This window comes from Bos javanicus, chromosome 3, assembly GCF_032452875.1.
Source record: "Bos javanicus breed banteng chromosome 3, ARS-OSU_banteng_1.0, whole genome shotgun sequence".
NCBI lineage: Eukaryota > Metazoa > Chordata > Mammalia > Artiodactyla > Bovidae > Bos > Bos javanicus.
The window spans coordinates 104,804,931-104,824,182 of record NC_083870.1 but is presented as its reverse complement, the minus strand read 5'-3'; the positions used below and the strand labels follow the sequence as shown (position 1 = coordinate 104,824,182).

Sequence of the window (19,252 nt, the reverse complement as noted above, 5' to 3'; positions counted from 1 at the left end):
GGAACCGCTGGGCTGGGAATGCTGAGCTAAGGAGTTAGACTCGTCCTGTAGGTCAGGGGTTGGCAAATCCAGCCTGCTGCCTGTTTTTGTCCGTGAAGTTTTACTGGAATTCAGGCACGCCCATTCTTCTACACATTGTTCATGGCTGCTTACATGTTACAGTGGTGAAGATGAGTAGCTGCAAAAGGCTGTACGGGTGGCCAAGCTTAAAAGATTTACATCTGGCCATTTTGAGAAAGTTCTGCGGATCCAGGCCATAGTGGTTGAAAACTGTGGGTGGATTTTAAGCAAGAGACAGCATGGTCAGATTGGTGCTTCATCTTTTTATTACTCTGGGCCAGCACAGGGATGGGCTGGAGCAGACAAGCCAACAGGAAGTGAAGACAGCTGGGAGACTGCTGTAACGAACTGTCCAGGTGAGGAGATGGCTATCACAATTGCTGTTGTTGATTAGGAGGGTTATTAAGAGTTGCTGTGTGCCCGCCTCAGGTTAAGCCTTTTACATGTACTCCCTCACTTAATCTGCACAGCCACTGCAGGTATCCCCATCTCACGGATGCGGCACAGAGAGGTGAAGCAGCTTGCCCAAAGTCACACAGCTGGGAAGAAGCAGAGTTGGGATGCAAAATGCCAAGCTCAAGGTCTCTGGGCTCAAGCCTGTTTGCTTGTTGACGGATCCCTTCAAGCTTAGCTGAGAATTCATGGAACACAAGTCCTCGGCAGGAGAAAATCGATCTGAGTCGAGTCAGGCAGGAAGTGGGAGGCAGGCGTGTGGCTATTTTGGAAGAGCGACACGAAAAACCACGAAACTTCCTACCTGTCCCGTTTTGCTCCCATCTGTCCTCGGAAACAAGGCTGCCCCTCTCTTAGATGAAAAGGTGTTTCTCCCCACACAGTGGCTCTGCCGCTGGTGGTGGGAGAGAGCACTAAGCTTAGCACACGCTGGCTATTTTTAAAGGGCTATATAAACAAACAGGGCTATGTAAATAAGAAAAAAAATGAGGTCATCCTTTTAAAATCTAAAAATGTTCTTTTTCTATGGGGTGAGCAGCAAAACCTCAGAAAGAACTCATGCTTTTTTATCTGTGAGAGGCCTTCTCCAGCCCACAGCCTCCCAAAGCCACCAGCCTGCCCCTCCCTTCTCTGCACCCACCCAGGGAAAGCAGGGGGCCTGGGAGCTGGGACTCCTGGGTTTTATTCCTGGCTGTGTGGGCTTTGCCTCGAATGCTCAAAGTCACTGTCCAGCCCCAGTCACCCCCTCCTTGGGGCCTTGACATCTGTCCCCATTCAGGTCACTGGCAAGTATCGCCCATGCTCACGTGTCTGCCTCCTGCATAAACTGATTTAGTGAGCTGACCCAGAGGACCCCTCTGCCACCCCTCTTCATCTCCCTTGCTCCCTTCCCGTGTCTTGATCTGCTGACTGGCCTCAAAGGTCCTCAGCATGATGATTAGAAGCGATTTGTATGTGCCTTCCACATCCTCCCCTACCATTTCTTGGAGCATATTTTAATCTTCTGGACCTTTCTTTCCAAGCCTACGGCTGGAAGCTTTCAGAGCAGCCCTGGAGAACTGTGTTTAGGTCATCAATTGTTAGGAGACACCTCCCAGCTTCAGCAGGGGCTCCTGGACTTCTCTGTGTTTCCCAAGCACTTTTTCCATTACCAATGCCCCTCCCCTGCCCCCCGAGCCTCTCCACCATTGACAGCATCACCTCGCTTCTGTCCTTAGCCAACTTTCACTACTTCCTGCTCAGCCTCCCAACCCCAACCCTCAGCATCCCTGGCTGCATCCTCTGTCCTTCAGCACAGAAAAGAGAACCACCAATATTTGCCAAAGGACCGGTTTTCAAATCGTGTTCTGCAGAGGTGTTTCAGAGGTTCTTCAAATGTCAGGTGACAATGTAGTTTGAATCCTGTTAAAACTGTTAGGGAAAACGGACCTGCACATCCAAAGGTGTTCAATGGCACTCTTAACAATGGGTGTGGCCAGCTGAATGTGGTTTGTGCAGATCTTGGTGGATCTGGAACTTCAGGATTGAAATGTGTCTTCAACCAGAAAGATTGGAGCTCTTTACTGGGCATCTTTATGTTGTTGTTTTTGAAATTCAGGACGATACACACCTCTGTAAAACCACACAAACCAGTACATGCTAAAGCTTTCAGTGATATGAGAATGGATTACATGGATTACCATGAAGATGTCACAAATGACTGTATGCTTCCTGAGTGTTGTAAGAAGAAGGAATTCAAGCAAATGTTTGATACTGTTAGTGATACAAACCAGAATTCCCTTCTCCTCCTCCCCAAATGTCCACATAACATTAAACTAAAGGCCCATCCTGGGCTGCACGGTCGGCTGTGACAAATCTGTTACCAATTCACATCGTTTCAGTGACATGATTTAGAACTTTCTTAATACCATGCAACCAAGCCAAACAAAACAAAAAAAGACAAAGTGATCCTGGATGTTACAGCTGATATACCGATTCAACGACCATCTAGAACAGGCACCAGAAAACTTCTTCTATAGAGGGCCAAAGAGTAAATATTTTTGGCTTTGTGGGACAGACAGTCTTTGTCACAACTCTTCAACTCTGCCATTAGAGTGGGAAAGTCGCCATAAATAATGTTTAAACGAATGGCATGGCGGTGTTCCAAAAAGATTTCATTTACGCAAATCAGGCAGCAGCCTGGGTTAGGTCCATAGGCTGTAGTTTGCTGATTCCTGATCTAGACCCTGAGCTTCTAATGTTTTTATGCATCAAAGCTGAATCATTGCTCTGTTAATGGATGCTCATAATAAATAGATGTTAAAATTTTGAACTTAGAAAATAAATGGGTGTTAATAAACTACCACTTTAACTTGGCATTCCGTGCAGGATTTGACTTTTTTAAATGGTTTCTAAAACTCCAAAAGCTTGAAAACTACTAGCAGAAAGCTTTGCTGCTGAGAAAATGCTTTCATACCCATTTCCAAATTAGATTCACCCTCTAATCACTCATTCAGAAATCACATTTATTCTGGAGAGAGCCCCAGTCCAGGACTATACTAAATGTGAGGGGCCACGACTCCACAAATATGTAACGTAACATATTCATTTCCAAGCCTCAAATAATGCTAATTACCACCCCCCATGCCCCCCGGCCCCCGCCCCCCGCCCCCACCCACACCGCCGGCATGAGGGATTCTGCAAGGTCACTGAAGGCTGGCACATGGTTGGCTCCTGCCTGGCACCCCTGCCAGCCTGGGCCTGAGCCCTCCACCTCACTCAGATGCCAGGTATTCTAGCTTCCCCGCTGGTGGCTGGGGGAAGCTGTGCCAGCAGTGGGCCCTGTGTGCCTGGACACTCCAGAAGCACTGAGTCAGCAGAGTCACATACGCTTGTATTCCCAGAGGGAGCACGGGAAGGGGTGGGGGCGAGATCTCTCGCTGGAACTGATAGCTCGTTTCCCTCTGGGTCAGTCCCACGTCCTAAAGATTCTTCCATGCAGCTGGCAGGGACTCCGTGGACAGAAAAAGAGAGTGTGAGAGTAAAGAAGGAGAGGGCTAGTGCCGGGTCTGGGGAGGATTCTCCATCTGCATTCCCCACGATAGTGTCCCCATATCTCTGCCTGCAACCCTCAGGAGTTTCTATTTCCAGCTTAGTTCAGATGTCTACTGTACACCAAGCTGCCTAAATCCAGACCCTGCCCTGAGACTGCCAGTGGAGCAGACCATGTACAGCTAACCGCGATGGATATGAACGGAGACAAATGCTAAACCAAGGTACCATGAGGTGTCCCAGGATGCCGAGGAAGGGGGACTCATCCGTATGTATTATGGTCCTACTGATTTCTATTAAAACACAGATATCCCTGGGGCAGGAGTCAGCCTTGAAGCTGTTACTGCCATTCTTCAGGAAGCATGTTAATGGAGAAGAAATCACTGTATCTTTTGTAGCCAGAGGCTCTGCTCCTTGCTAGATGTGTGACTGTCTAAATTACTGGACCTCTCTGTGCTCAGTTTCCTTATCTGTACAAAAGAGGCAATAGAACCAGCCTTGCTGGGGTTTCTGCAGGACTGAATCTTGTCTGCAATGTGCCCAGGCCCTGTGTGCAGCATCGGCCCTTAATTTCACCCTGACTCTCTCTGAGGAACTCAGGCATTGGGAGTAGGAAGCACAGCCTGGCTAACACACACAGGGCTACAGTGAGGAGGGCGGAGTGGAGCCAACCTGCTTGCATGAGCTGGAGGGCTCCCCATCTTGGGGAGCCCTGGCTAGGTGTCTGGCAACATCCCAGGGCCTCACCGGTACCTCCCCAGCAGCCCTGTGCAGCAAGGGCCACGACTCTCCTATTTTCCAAGCAAGAAACATGAGGCAGAAACTAAGCAACCTGCCTCCCAAACCAGTAAATGCTGAAGCTGTGATTTGCCCTTGGGAAGATCCAGAGTTTCCACTATTAAGTTCCACATTTACATATCCCCTCAAACTGAGGCTCACATGCCAGGGCACCCTTCCTTAGAGTCCGGGGGATGATTCCTCCATCTCTGCTGGAGAACCCTGATCATAGCCTGGGTCTAGGAGGTCCACGTGGCGCTGCTGAGCTGTGTGCAGAGGCCCAGGCCCAGGCCCCCCACAGTTCAGGCAGCTGTTTCTGAGGGTTTCCAGAGGCCCTATCCTCCTCTCTGTACGTGGGAAAACTTTTGATTAGAGGAAGAGAAAGAGCACCGCTCATGGCACATCAGGCTGGGAAGCACCGGCTGGGACTCACAGCTGAGCCCACAGACCCAAACACAGGACAGGCATCTCCAGGGGCCCCAGAGAGAGACCCCAAGCACCCAGACCTTGGCTAGACCAACATAAAAATACAGATCCCTGTGTCCCCAGCTCCCAAGAGCCTGATGCAGAGAGCATGTCTGGGTGGGCCAAGAAATCTATTTTCTTCCTTTTTTTTTTAAACCCAGGCACTCCCTCCCTCCCTCTCCTCCCTGGATGATTCTGATGTACTCCACGGCCAGACAAAACATCCAGAGATTTATATTCCTGACCTAAAGAGCTTCTAATACTACACACCTAAACTGAACCACAGCGTGAACTTATAACCTGAAATCACAACTCATACCTGAAGAGCTAAAAATGAATTAAATGGATATAGATATAGATATAGAGAGAGCGCACGCCTAGCCATGCTGGGGCCTTTCCCAGGCCCATTTAGTCAGTCTCTCTGACGGTGGGGCCCTGCCATTGGAATTTTTAAAAACTCCAGGTGATTCTCATATGCAGGCCAAACCGAGAACCCAATATCCTTTCATTTCTTCACATCCAGGAGGACCCTGAAAGATGCTGCTCTGTTGTGATCCTCTGACTAGGCAGGGGGTTTTTTAGGCAAGAGCCATCGGGGGGCGGGGGGCACAGAGAAGTGAGTGGAGCTCCGGCAGCAAGAGATACAGTGAGGTGCATGCGTAGGGAGATTGTGGGCCCTTAAGAGGAGTTGTTGCCGAGGACAGACTGGAATCTGAGGGGCTGGAGAGACAGAACTGCATCTGAGGGGAGACAGTGTGTGGAGCAAAAGAGTGTTGATTTTCAAGGTCTCTGCTGTACTCCTGACCACAGAAGTCCTGAGGAGGTCCAGCTTTCACGGAGGCTCAAGGGAGGCGTCACCATCAACCCTCAACCCCATCATCATCACCACCATCATCACCATCATCCACTATAAAGAGGAAGGACTCTAGCAAGCTCAGGCAAGAAAGGCCGCGTATTTGAGGACTGCCCATTTCCTACCTGTGTTGAAGGCACCACTTGCGATGACCAAAACTAAAACGCTGTTCTCTTTGAAAACCAGCGTTCATGTCCACTCCTGTGGCAGCTGCCTCCTCTCACACTCTGTTCTTCCCTCTGCAAGGGAGAGCTCGCCTGGCCAGTATCTCTCGAGGCTCCTCCATGAACTAGTTGGAGGCTGCCGGGTTCGTGCTTCGAATCCTGCAGGGGATGGTCAAGAAACATGATCAAAGAGTTTGCCTGGTCAACTTCTTTACACACAGAACACTGTCCGCCTGATCCCAGAGGGCCCAGGCCCCCGGCTCCTCCCAGCCTGCTTGTCTTGGGGCAGCGACAGATTCCCAAGTGGCCTGGGGAGATGGTGGTGGCCCTGGTGCCTACCATGTTCTACCTTGTATCAGACACCGAACTTCTCTGAGCCTCTATTTCCTCATCAGCAAGCAGGCAGAATTCTAAGATGGTGCTTAGGTTTCCCATCTCCCTGGGGAACACATCCTGCATGATCCTCAGTACTGTGAATATGATGGATCTTACTCTTACAATTAGGTTCTGTTATAGGCACACTTGACCTTAAAATAGGGAGATTATTCCATGGGCTTGACCTAATTGAGAAAATTCTTTAAAAGCAGAGTTGTCTCTTTTTGGTCACAAAAGAGGAAGTCATAGGGCTCAGAATCAGGGAAGGGATTTGCCATGCATTTGCTGACTTGCAGATGGAGGAGGCCATCTGGTAAGGACCTGAGGGAAGCCTCTTGGAGCTGAGAGCAACCCCCTGCTGAACCCCCGAAACTCCCTAGGACATGGATTCAAACAAGTGAATGAGTCTGGAAAAGTGAAATTTCCCTCTGAGCCTCCAGATGAGAACTCAGGCTACAAATACCCTGATTGCAGCCCTGTGCAGAGAACCCAGCCACTCTGTGCCAGACTTCAGAACTATAGGACTTCGAGCTTACAAAGGAGGCTTGTTTTTGGCCACCGGGTTGGAGGTGATTTGTTACACAGCAAGAGAAAACCAAGACAACCTGCAAAAGTGACTCATAGTGGGGCCTGGGTGAGAATTAAACACAATAATAGACATAAGAGCTCATTGTACTCCCCAAATCACCAAACAAAACAGAGCATTGAGGGCCAAGGAAGGCAACGTTTACTGCATCAGTTTTTAATAACCAGCTTACCAGGCTGATTTAAGAATCAAACAAGAACATGTAGAGGAACGTGTTTCAAGATCTAGAAAGCCTAGGCATTCTAGTTGAATCTAGAGTCACCACTCTATACTCTGGTGTGTCTGCTGGAGGCAATGTGGACTGGCAACTGAGAACGGGTATCCTGGCTCCTAGGGCCAGGATACCTGGGTTCTACTTAAGGCCTTCTCCTCATTACTTCTGCTTTGCAAAGTTGCTGAGCCTTGCTGTGCCTGATAAGAGGGGCTAAGAATGACAAGTACCTCCCAGGAGATGAATGATTCCATACACCTAGAAGGTCTGGACCAATACCTGGTGCGTGGCTCAGTCCATGTTATACTATGGATACTATTTCATTACTCTAGTAATCTAGGTCTAAGGTAACCTGCATGCAGGTCTGGGGCACTGCCATCTTCCTTCTTTCGGGCACCATGTTTTTATTGACACAGCTTTGGGATAGTTCATGTTTTGGCAACTACATCCTACTGCTGATTCCTATGAAGGCACAGCTAAGCCCCTCTGCTGTCCCCTCCCTGCTTTACCACTGCTCTCAAATCCAGCCAGCCCCATCCCACGCTCCGGTGCAGCATCACACCACCACATAGCAGAGTAACGGAACTTGTGCTGTGGCTCCTGTCTAGTCTTCCCTGATTCTGTTGTCCAAGTCATCTAAACTTTTCACGACTTCACATTTTTCTACCATCCCCGGATCCAATCTCACGCCCTCCAATAGATCTCAAATTATTAATAAAAAGAGCTAGCTCTATCCCTCCCAGTATAAAAACACCAAGGTCTCAGAACATGTTATCCTATAAACACAGTCCAGGCTCTCCCACCTCTGAACCTTGTCCAGTTCACATTTACTCCCCTCCCCATAACTGTGTCTCTCTGGCCAAATCCTCCCCACCTTTCTGAGAAAGCTCAGCCAGCTCACCCCAAACTGGACTCAAGCCCTGCCTCCCCAGAATACCCACAGCACATTTGCTGGCCTCTCGGAATATGTAACAGCACCCTCTATGCCCACAGATTCCAGGAGTCTTAAAAAGCCTTGGTAGGGCTTCCCAGGCAGCACAGTGGTAAAGAACCTGCCTACCAATGCAGGAGTCACAAGAGATGTCGGTTCAATCCCTGGGTCGGGAAGACCCCCTGGAGGGCGGCATGCCAACCCACTCCAGTATTCTTGCCTGAAAAATCCCATGGACAGAGGAGCTTGGCAGACTATAGTCCATGGAGTCACAGAGTTGGACAGTACTGAGCAACTGAGCGGGCATGTGCGTGCAAACACACACACACACACACAGCTGAGGCGGGCCATCTGACTCATCCCCCTACCCCTAGAGCTGGCATGGTGTGTCACACACAGTCAGCATAGAACAATTCTCTTTAGACCCTAATTTGGCTGTTCATTCATTTAACTGATGTGCATTCATTGCCTACCTGGGGCCAGGCTGGGTAGCAGATCCTGGAGATTAAAGACAGCAAAGATTCAGTCCCTCCCTTCAAGGGGATCACAGCTGGGGGTAAGGACGTGGGAGGGGCAAGAAGTCAAAGGAATGCCTTATAGCATCCCTGGTCCTAAGCTGCGCGGTAAAGGTGTAAAGGAAGGAGCAGTCAGTTCCGACAGTGTCGAATGTGTGAGAGAGGGGCGTTTCAAACAACGGGCGCGCCCCCAAACTGACCGAACGTTCAAGAAATTGCACTCTGTCCCTCTGGTTAGAGGTGAGGGGCAGTGGTAACTCATGAGGGGAGAGTTGGGAGGGAAAGACCCTGATATATGTGGTAGTCTGGCCTTGATCTTGTAGGGGAGTGAGGTCACTGAACCGTTTTAGTCAGTGAGGTAATGCGGTCAGGCCCAAGGGTGTGGCTGGAGGAGAAGATGGGGTGAGGTGGGAGGACTGAGCCAGAGCTCTCCTCACTCTCATTCAGCATCGCCTCAATGCCACTTTGGCCTCTGGTGGCCGGTGGGAGAGCCAGGTGGACGCACCTGCATCAGGGTCACCAGGAATGTTACCCATACCTGAGGTTCTATATGGCAAACCGGGCTCATCCATCTCCCTCCTCTCCCCCAAACACCACTGAAATGAAGAGAGACATGTACAAGAAAGAAAAGATCCATTGCAGCATCCGCTGGCCAGCAAGTCTGAGGAAAAGCAGATGAGTAGGAAGGACAGAGAATCTAATCAGAGCTCAGTCAGTCTCACCCAACATGGACAAGGGAAGGCCCACCTGCCGAACACCCAGGAAACTGGCACGGAGGCAGGGCAGGGCGGGAAGGATGGGATTCCTGAGAGCCACAGATAATGAGTGAATGCTTCCAGTTGCCAGAAACACCACAGTTGGGGCACAGGGCAGGGGACAGAAGCCACCAGCCCAGACACCTTACTGCCTTCGTGAGCATGATTCACTTCCACGAGACTCCAGCCCTGGCAGATGAATTGACTATTCATTACAGAAATGTGCTGAAGGCTCCATCAGCTCTTCTCTGATTCTCTTGCCTCATCTCAACATTCCTCATCACTGTTTCCACAGGTCTGGGACTGCTGTAGTGTATTCCTTACATGATCCTAGTCAAGCTCTACATTGACATACCTTTTTAAGGGACTTCCAACGGTCAACAAAATCCAGATCTTGCCTCCTTCCTCCAGACATGCCAAGATGCTATAGAAGAGAAGTTTCCCCTTACCCAGTGAGTGATGAACTCAGCTTCCTCTCTGACAGCGTCTATACAAATTTTGAGAATCAAATTGACTTTGGGCTTGACATCTACATCTTTAACTGCTAGAGGGCAACAGAGCCAAGACTACAGAGATCGAGGGGAAACAGTTAAAACCCTGAGAACTGTTACTCAGCCCAGTCTCAAAGCCAAACAGAGAAGCACTAAAAATAGAATGCCACCCACTTATCTTTTCTTTAAAAAAAAATTACTCAAGGAATTACTCCAACAAAATAAAAACTGTATCAGAATAAGTAATTCAAGAAAGGTCAAGGCAGGATATGCAGGAAACAATGATGAACAGTGAGAGCAGAAAAATGTACAGTCGAATCTAAACAAATGTGGGTAATATTGGTCTCATCTTATTGGAAATTAGATAATGTTTAATTCTTGACATTGACATAGAAACACGGGTTTTAGTTTTTTATTTAAGGGTAACCATTTCTAGAAGGAAGATAAGATACAGGCCTTTTTAAACCACTGTGGGGGAGGGGGGATAAATTCAATTAATCCCGCAGGAGTTGGTAAAGGGAAAAGAAAACAAGAAAGGAAAAGTATAATAAACAAAAGGTATAGAGTAAGACGAAACATCATAAATACAAGAATGTAAACAAATTAAATTACTTTAAGACAAGAGATTATGTAGGGGAAAAAAATATCTGGCCATATGCTATTTATACAAATTAATAAAGGTTGAAATCAAAGAAACAGCAAAAAGACATCAATAGGCAAAATAGTAACAAAAAGAATGCAGGCAAGTCAGTATTAATATCTGACAAAATACAAATATGTTAGAATAAAATGGGGCATTTTATATTGCTAATGAGTCTTTCTCTAAGAAGAAACAAAAATCACAAACCTTTACCTTCACCCTGAACAACATAACCATAAAGTGTATGAAATAACACATTCTTAGCACTACAAAGAGAAGGCAAAAGAAACAAAACAAGTTCATGACTCAAGATTTGATGGTACAAGTAACCTTATATAAGAAAAACACAGAGGATCTGCAGATAGTAAGCTTAGCTTCATATATACTCAAGAAACCAAACACCTTTTTCTTAAACGCTCTTGTACTAGACTACAAGAAAGTCTCAAATTCCAGCATAGATATCACAAAGTCAGTTTTCAATACCATAGAATTAGAAACTAACAAGTAGCAAATAATAAAGTAAATCACACAGGACAACTTTAAGATGCTTTGCTAACTAAATCTGAGTCAAAGAGGACAGCAAAACTGAAAGTGCAGAACATGTATAAACATACAAGACTGAGAATCCTACTTAAAAAACCTGTGGAATGTAGCCAAAGCTGCATTTAGACCTGAAATACTTTCACAATAAAAGAAGGAAGACTGAAACTAAATGAATCAAGCATCTAATCCAAGAAGCTGAAAAATAATAAAGCAAAATAATCTAGAAGGGAGAAATGAACAAAGTTGAAAGCAAAAACGAATGAATGAGAAAAGTACAGCAACCACAATGAAAGAAATTGGTTCTCTGAGACAAACAACACGGAGAAACCGCAGGCTAATCTGACGAGCAGAGAACAGTAAAATCACAAATAAGCACTAAGAAAGACACTATTAACACGTATATTAATATGGCTTTACATTTAAGGGAATTTAAGAGAAATTATTTTAAGTTTAAATGCATAATTTGATGTCAGTGAATTTGAAAACTGATGACTTTTTAGAAAATTATAAATTGTATAACTAAAGAAGAGGGAGAAAATCTGGAAAGGCCAATAACAATTGAAGAAACAGGAAAGGCTACCAAAGATGGAATTCCAAATTAGTGAGAAAGAAGGGAGTATTTAAATAAGATAACGGTGACCACTGGCTGGTTGTGTATTCATTTGACAAATATTTACTTAGTGCCTACTATATGTTGGGCATTATTCTGGCATTGCATATGCAGCAATGAACAAACCAGTAAAGGTCTCTGCCTTTGGAGGAGCTGAGGGTCTGGCCAGGGGAGATGAGCAGGAAAGAAACATAGGCGAAATAAAAGGTGTGATAATAAAGTGGGGTACAGAGTGAGGGAGGATGGAGAATTCTACTTTAAATAGAGTACACGCACCACACTTACAACAGAATTAAAGATAAAAACAAAACATACAAGCAAATCCACGAAAACACCAAAACTATTAGAATATTTGTATAATTTAGTGTTGGAGAATAACATTCAAAGCCTGAAGCAGATCTCAGTCCTCTTATAGGAAGAGATTAACAAAATTGACTACACACAAAAATATTAAGCACTACATATAACAGAAGACCCTGCTGACGGTTACCAAGTAAATGACAGACAAATGTCTGCAACATACATAAAACAGGGTCAATATCTATAATATGGAAAAAGCACCCATAAAACAACAAGACGAACAGCTAATGAAATGGAGAGAGGAAATAAACAGATCATTATTCAAGAAATTAAAATGTGTAATAAATATATGCAAAGATGCTTGGCCTCATTAATAATCAAAAGATATACATTAAAAGTCAGTATCACCTTTTGCCCATTTGACTGGCAAAGAGGAAAATGACTGCTCCCATCCAGTGTTGGAGAAAAGCAGTGATCACAGTTTATGTTGATCCAGCAGCTTCACAAGTGCACGCACACAAATTCACACAAATCAGCTTACACAGATGCACACATGATGCCGGCAGCACCATTTTTATCGGTGAACATGGAAACGACCTTAATACCCATCACAAGGAATTGGTCTAATAAGTAAATGATGGTAAACCCACCCAATGGTATAATAATGGGGCAATATTTTTTCTTAATTAAAAATAAATACCTGCTCTGACTGATGACAGAAATTCATCGTGACTTTATGTGTTGAGTATGGGGTGACCTCCCTTACTTGTCACAGCCTGCTGGATGGGAGGCACTGTTGCTGGCCCCACTTTCCACATGAGACTTAGTGAGCAAAAGAGACCTGACAGGTGGTGAACCTTGGTTCCTGTCTCCGTCCAGAGCCTGCACACTTAGCTGCTACACACACTTTCCCTCAATGTGCGTGTGTGTGCGTGCTCAGCCGTGTCCGACTCTTTGCGACCCCATGGACTGTGGTTCGCCAGGCTCCTTTGTCCATTGAATTTTCCAGATGGGAATACTGGAGCTGGTTGCCGTTTCCCACTCCAGGGGATCTTCCCTACCCAGGGACTGAATCTGCATCTCCTGTGTCTCCTGCACCGTTAGGCAGTTTCTTTATGACTGCACCAATGGGGTGGTGTGCAAAAAGGGGGAAAGCAGCATCACAGACACATGCATATCTGTGTAGCTGTTAATGCTGCAGAGGACCTGCGGGATGAAGTTGTCAGCACATCCTAGGGGTCAGACTGTATGAATGGGGCTCAGACCATGCATTTTCTTCCTTACATATTCCTATACTCCTTTCCTTTTTTTTTTTTTTTAAATCATATATGGCTTTTAGAATTTAAAAATTGTAATTTTAAGATGATATAAAACTGTCTTCTTTTTAGAAAGCAGCTGAACAGGGCAGGTCTTACTAGGGCAAGAGGGGCCAATCTGCAAGGTGGTATCCACCCAGGGCAGGAACGGCCAGGGCCAGCTCTTCTGCCGGCCCCACCCAAAACCACAAGGAGGGAGGCCCATCCTTTCCCCTCCCCACCCTCCTTGTGGAACCAAAGCATCAGAGCATGGCCTCTGCTGGCAGGTGGAAGGCGCCCCACATCCGGCCTGGGCACTGGAGGTGCATCCCTGCAGGGGAAGTTCAGCTGATGAAGAGTTAAAGAAAAACCCCAGATGCCCATAGGGGCCAGCCTCACTAGAGCACAACAAAGCTACTTTCTAAGGGCTGGCAGGGAAGCCTGGGGGCCTGGGATTCCAGCAAGGGGCCTCACACCCTGATCCCAGAGGAAGTGGACAAGGCCAGCTCTGAGGCCACGGCTGCCCTCCTGACACACAGCCTGTCCTCCACTGTGAATCTGCAGACAGGGCCGGCATATGGATAAGCTGAGTCTGATCTGCTTGGGGCAGGGAACTGCGGGATGGATCGCTGTTATTTTTATTTCTGTTATGGTGGTCTGTAAATCAATTAAGAAAACCCCAAAATCCAGGACACTGGGACACACATGCAGAATCCCATAGAATAATCTTGGGAGATCATGAGGAGCTACTTAGCAATCGGGAGGGGAAATGGAGAGAATTACTGCCTCATTTACCTAACATCAGAGTAGTAGCACAGGAAAAGCTCAGAGAGTCAGCCCTGATATCAGAGGAGCTTGGTTTCAGACAGACCCTGGTTTCACTCATTAATAGCTGTGCAACCTCGGCTAAATTACTTAACCTCTCTGAGCCTCTTTCCTCATGAGTAAAAAAGTGAAGAACATCACCCCTCCCAATGTTTGTTGTGAGGACTGGATGAGACAAAGTGTGAGAGATCTAGCGTGGACCCAGCTTACGAGAGGCACTCGGTTAATGCCTGTGCTCTTCTTCAGGGACAGTGGGAGACCTTCCAAGCCATCCTCCCTGCTGTCCACCTCTCCTCGTTCTGGATCCTGTTTTGAGATCGGCTCTGTAAGTTTTCCTGCCTCCTTCCCTGTGGTCAGGCTTCAGGCTTTAGGCTGACAGACTTCAGGCTCAGCTCCCTTTGCTGAGATGCACACCTTTGCTTCAAACACGTGCTTTCCAGTCTGAGAACAGTGCCACATTCACTGGGCCACCCCTGGATCCTTCCTGGTTCCTGACCCCATTCTCCAGACAAGAAGCTTCTCTCTTTCATGGAGTAATGAGGTGACCCCAAACAAGGAAAATGAGCAGAAAGAAAGGCAAGGGAGCTCAGAGCCTTTGAGATAGACAGGACATGCTTTGAGAAGTCCTGGGAAATGTTTTCCAGTAAAAGCAGAGTTTATAAAAATAGAGGATGGTGATGTATTTCCACTTGTATTGGAGATAGAAAAAGAGGAACTTCAAGTGCAGGGTAATGGAGTCCGTTTAGTGATAGGTGAGACTATCTGGTCCCACAAACTATTTGGGGATTAGGCAGGAGAAACACCCATGGTTTTCAGATACGGCAGGGAATGGGGAGAGAGAGACACTGAATGCATGTGGAGGACGCTCAGCCCAGGAGTCTAGGAGAATAAAGAGTGGCAGGAAGAGGAGGTGCAGATGAAACCCCAGGGACTGCACGTGAGGTTGAGGTGTTGAGAGCTGCCAGGGGTAGAGGGGTAAAGGACTCGTTTCCTGCCATACCAGGCCACACCTAGTGGAGGCCCTCTTTCACCGGAAGTCTCCTGCAGCTGGGTACAATAGACAGCCCATTGGACTGGTCCACACTCGAGGGCCAACTGCACCCAGCCACCATGGACAAGACACTCCCTGTCACTGGGCTAGACCCTAGGGTGCAAAGGTGAAGAAGGACTGGCCCCTGCCACAGGGTATTCTCCAACTAGTAGGGAAGCTGGGCCAGAAAATCAGTGATTACCACCCTTTCTCCCGAGGAGCCCCAGACTTGGGCTGTTTCCCACCCTCTCCCCACCTGGAAGGCTCATCACATACCTCTAGTCTGCAGAGACAGGAAAAAGGGGCAGGGAAGGAAACTCGCCTTTGCTGAATGCCTACCATGGGCCAGCGTCAGTCCTATTACCTTCCTGTCACACCGATGCTACCATCTGACAGCTGAGGAAACACAGGCATGTAGACAGTCCTGCACAGCTGAAGGACAGCCCTAGGCTTTGGTGTTAGACTAAAACCAGGCACCACTGGTCTCTGTTGCTGCGTGGCTTCAGGCAGGTCACTTAACATTTCAAGGCTTAGTCTTCTCCTCTCTAAAATGGGAGCAATAGTGCATAGCCCGGGTGGGTGTAAGAACTGCATAATACCGAGCCAACTTTCCAAAAAATGACCTTCTCTTCTTCCTCTTTCGGTTATTACCAATCTTTTAGCTTTACTTATATTGACAATGGTTTTGTCTGGTAAGTTAAGATGATTTCAGATTCCAAGACTATGGCAACTTATTGACAGAGATGGCACAGGAGGGGAAAAAAAAAAAAAGAAGAAGCAGGTTGAGGCCCTGGGAGACCTGCGGACTGTGACCCCCCAACCACTGGCCCACAGTGGGGAGGCATCACAATCAAGGCCCTCAGGGCAGAATGCGAAGCAGGGTGTGTGTTTGGAGGAATTATTGCTTTCTGCATCCACATGGCTGCCCCCTGAGCTAAGAGGGGAAGCCTGATGACCCCAGACCCTCCAGGGATCGGGCGAGCTTCTGGTCTAGCTCTCCATCTGCCCAGTGCTGCTGATCCCCTCCCCCGACCAGCTCAGGAGCTCAGGCCAACAGAAAAGGCTGTGCCAAAGGAAGCTGTTTGCTACAGAGCCCTCTGGGTCTGCTCTGCTGTTCTTCCTTTTTTTGGACTTTGCGGCTGTTAGAGCGGGTACCTTTTTCCATAGAAAGTTTCCATTGCATCAGTTATTTACATCGTCACCACCTATATACGTAGGCTGTTTCAAATCGGTGAACCAAATCACGCCCAAGCCCAGGCCCCGCCCTGCCCCCCACAGGGGGATGGGGAGCTCCAGGGGCAGCCCTTAGAGCCAGAGACCCCCACCGGTCCGGGGCTGGGGGTCTGACAGGCAGGAGGACCTGTCTCAGCCCCGGCTGGGCCACCTTTCATTGGCTCAGTCCCCTTGGGAAACTATTTCTAAGGTGGAATTTAAGAGGACAGGCCCCAAGTTCGAATCTCTGTCTCCTCTACATCCTCGCTGTGTGATCTTCCTAGAGATAGGTTACTTACCTAATATCTCTGAGTCTCAGTGAACTAATGTGTAAAACGGGAAAAACTGTAGCACCTGCATGGCTGGACTAAGCGAAGACTCAGTTTATCCACATAAAATGTTTAGAACAATGCCCAGCCTAAAGCCTCAATGAAAGTCAATAAATATGGATAGAGTCCTCTTTTTCCACCACCCTGTAAAGACCTCAGTGGTCATCCCCTCCTCTGGACCAATACACAGCAGCTTCTGAACTGTCATCCTCTCCATAAGGTCAGATAAATTGTCCCAACACTCAGCTCTTACCATGCCCTTTCCTGTCCCAAAGTTCTCAGTGGTTCTTCCTGTAAAGTCTATACTTGGGATCTCCCCCACTAATAGCCTGGTTGCCCCTGACTTCAATGCTCTCCTAGACAACCCCTGCTCCAGCCAAACTATTATGCTCACAGTTTGTCTGTTTCTGTACAGCTCTGTCTGTCTGAAACGCTCTTCTCCATTTCACTGTGGCCAAATACAACCACAATCACCCAAGTGAGCCTAGCTCATATGCCACCTCCTCCACGAAGCCCTCCATACCCTTCCCTCTCTGGCCAGAAATGACTTCTCATTTACAGCACGTCCCTTTCCTGTGGCCTTTCCCTTTTCTCCCGTGTTTGTGGAATATAATACTGATACAAATATTTGTCAGCATCACACACAAACCACACGACCTTTGGGGACAGGACTAGAATGTGTGTGATTCATCTTTGTATCACACACAGAGCTTTGAGCATCATTCATGAAAATGAGTGAGAAGATATACTCTGAGTTCTCACTTGACCGCCCCTGGGTATAGGTGTGCTGGTGAAGATGAATCAACAACTCCACAGCATCTACGTGTTCTTCCTGAGGGAACCAGCGGACGAGCCATCAGTCAGGACCTCCATGGGCTCACAGCTTCAGCCCAGCCCTAGTTCCACTGCTGAGTCCCAGGTAAGCAGCTCATCACCCTGGACAGGACCCTGAGCCTCGGCACAGGGACCCCATGAGGCATCCTGAGAAGTCCAGGAGCCATGGCTGACTTCTTCCTTTTCCACACCCCCAATTTTCCCCAGGTTCCCAGTGAATTCGTTCTGTAAAAGTCTCTCAAGCCCCTGGGCTCCTGTGCACCCACTGCCCCTGGCTCTACTCTCCATGCCATGCAGAGTGGTGTTCCTACATTGCAGAGTAAGTGGGTATCATGGTGTACCATAACCACTTCTGACGCTTGCTGACCACCCTTAGAAATCCAGATTCCTTAAGAAAGTGTCAGACCCTCTTCTCCATATGGTCCCCATAACCTTCCAGCCTCACTCATCACATGACACTCTTGCTCAGTCCTTACTCTTCAGCTACCTAATACCTGGACATGCCACTTTCTATCCAGGTTCCAAATTCTTTTCAGGAAGGTCCTCCCTCCCCTCTCCGCCAGGCACACTCCTACCCATCCTTTGAAAGCTCAGCCCTGGCAATGCCTCCTTTTCCCTTAGCCCTTCCAACAGCCAGGCACTGCGCTGGAACCTCTTTCTCTCCTGCCACTGACCCTCCACCCAGAGCTATGGTGCAACACTGACCCTATTACGCAGTGATATTATCTTCCCGTGAGTCCGTCTTCCCTGCAGACAGCGAGTGCCTTTAGGGCAAGAACAACGTGTACCATCCATGTACCTCTGTGCTTGTTAGCACAGCGCTTGGTGTGCGGAGTGAATGAGTGATGAGAAACAGCCAGTAAACAACCCCTACTGGCCTGCCTTCCAGGGTGTTGCCCCTGACATCATCACATTCAGGAACTCACTTTCCAGGACAAGCAACAGGTGACCCTGCCAAACCAGCAGGCCCAGGGTCCACTGAGACCAAAGGGCTTTCCCAGGGTCCCCAACATCTCCGTCTATGCTGCAGCCCCAGACCCTGGACAGCCTAAGGCTTGCCTTTGTGGCGGCTGCACATCCTGGGAACCTGGAGTTGGGCTGAGGCTTTGGGGCACTTCCAGGAGGAGGAGAATCTAAAAGGTGTTCTGCCTCTGGCTACTCAGAACCAAGACTGTCCATGTTGTTGCCTCCCTCCTGCCCAGCCTGAGCACTCCTGTCCAGACTGTGCCCACCCTCTAGTCCTCTTACTCCTCATGGGGGCCACCCTCTTGTTTCCCTGCCAGGCTGAGTCTACCTACCCATTCTTTAAACAGCTAAACTCCCAGAATATAGGGGAGGGTGGGGGGCGCACAGGAGGTGGGCAGGATCTCAGCTCTGCCTTTAACTGGCGATGTGACCAAGGAGAAGTCATGTTCCCCCCAAGCACGGATGGTTCCCCTCTGTCAAAGATTACAACAGGCCCACCTCTGAGGTCCCCTTCTGTTTCAACTCCCTGCCAAGGAGTTATTTACTAGTCAGAATAACTCTTCCCAGTAAAAGGAAAACAAGCAGAGAAAACATGTGTCTTTCTCAGCATCCTGTAAGGCAGGATGGATCTCTCACTCTGGAAATATGTTATATTGTCCTCTGATTCCTGAAGGAAAGCCCTTACTGGGTGGCAATTTCTATGTCCATATAAACCAGGGATTTAAAATGCCCTTGCGCACATCGATTCTTCCTTTTGAATTTAGCAGTTTGGTGAGATGGGTCTTTCTCACTCTCATCTAACAGATAAAGTGAGGCTCAGAGAGCTGAGGGGATGGTTAAAGTTCCCCAACTCGTGTTGGGGAGGAGTGGCACTGGCCCCTAGGATGTCACAGCACGGCTGCCAGGGAGCTGGCCTTGCCCGACAGACAGCCAGGACAGTTTAGAAAAGCAACACCCAGCTGCCCATGCTTTTCCGTGTGCTTCCGTCACACATGTGGACAC

General features: G+C 48.1%; 1 protein-coding gene across 6 annotated transcripts in view; it reads right to left on the bottom strand.

The window, feature by feature from the left end:
- The window catches only part of HIVEP3 (HIVEP zinc finger 3), a 564,242-nt gene that overhangs the window by 99,184 nt on the left and 445,806 nt on the right, over positions 1-19,252 (bottom strand). For all 6 annotated transcript variants that reach the window (XM_061412315.1, XM_061412313.1, XM_061412317.1 and 3 more), the window contains one exon: positions 5,764-5,961. The gene's annotated coding sequence lies outside the window, so the exon portion shown is untranslated. The remainder of the gene's footprint in view (positions 1-5,763; positions 5,962-19,252) is intronic.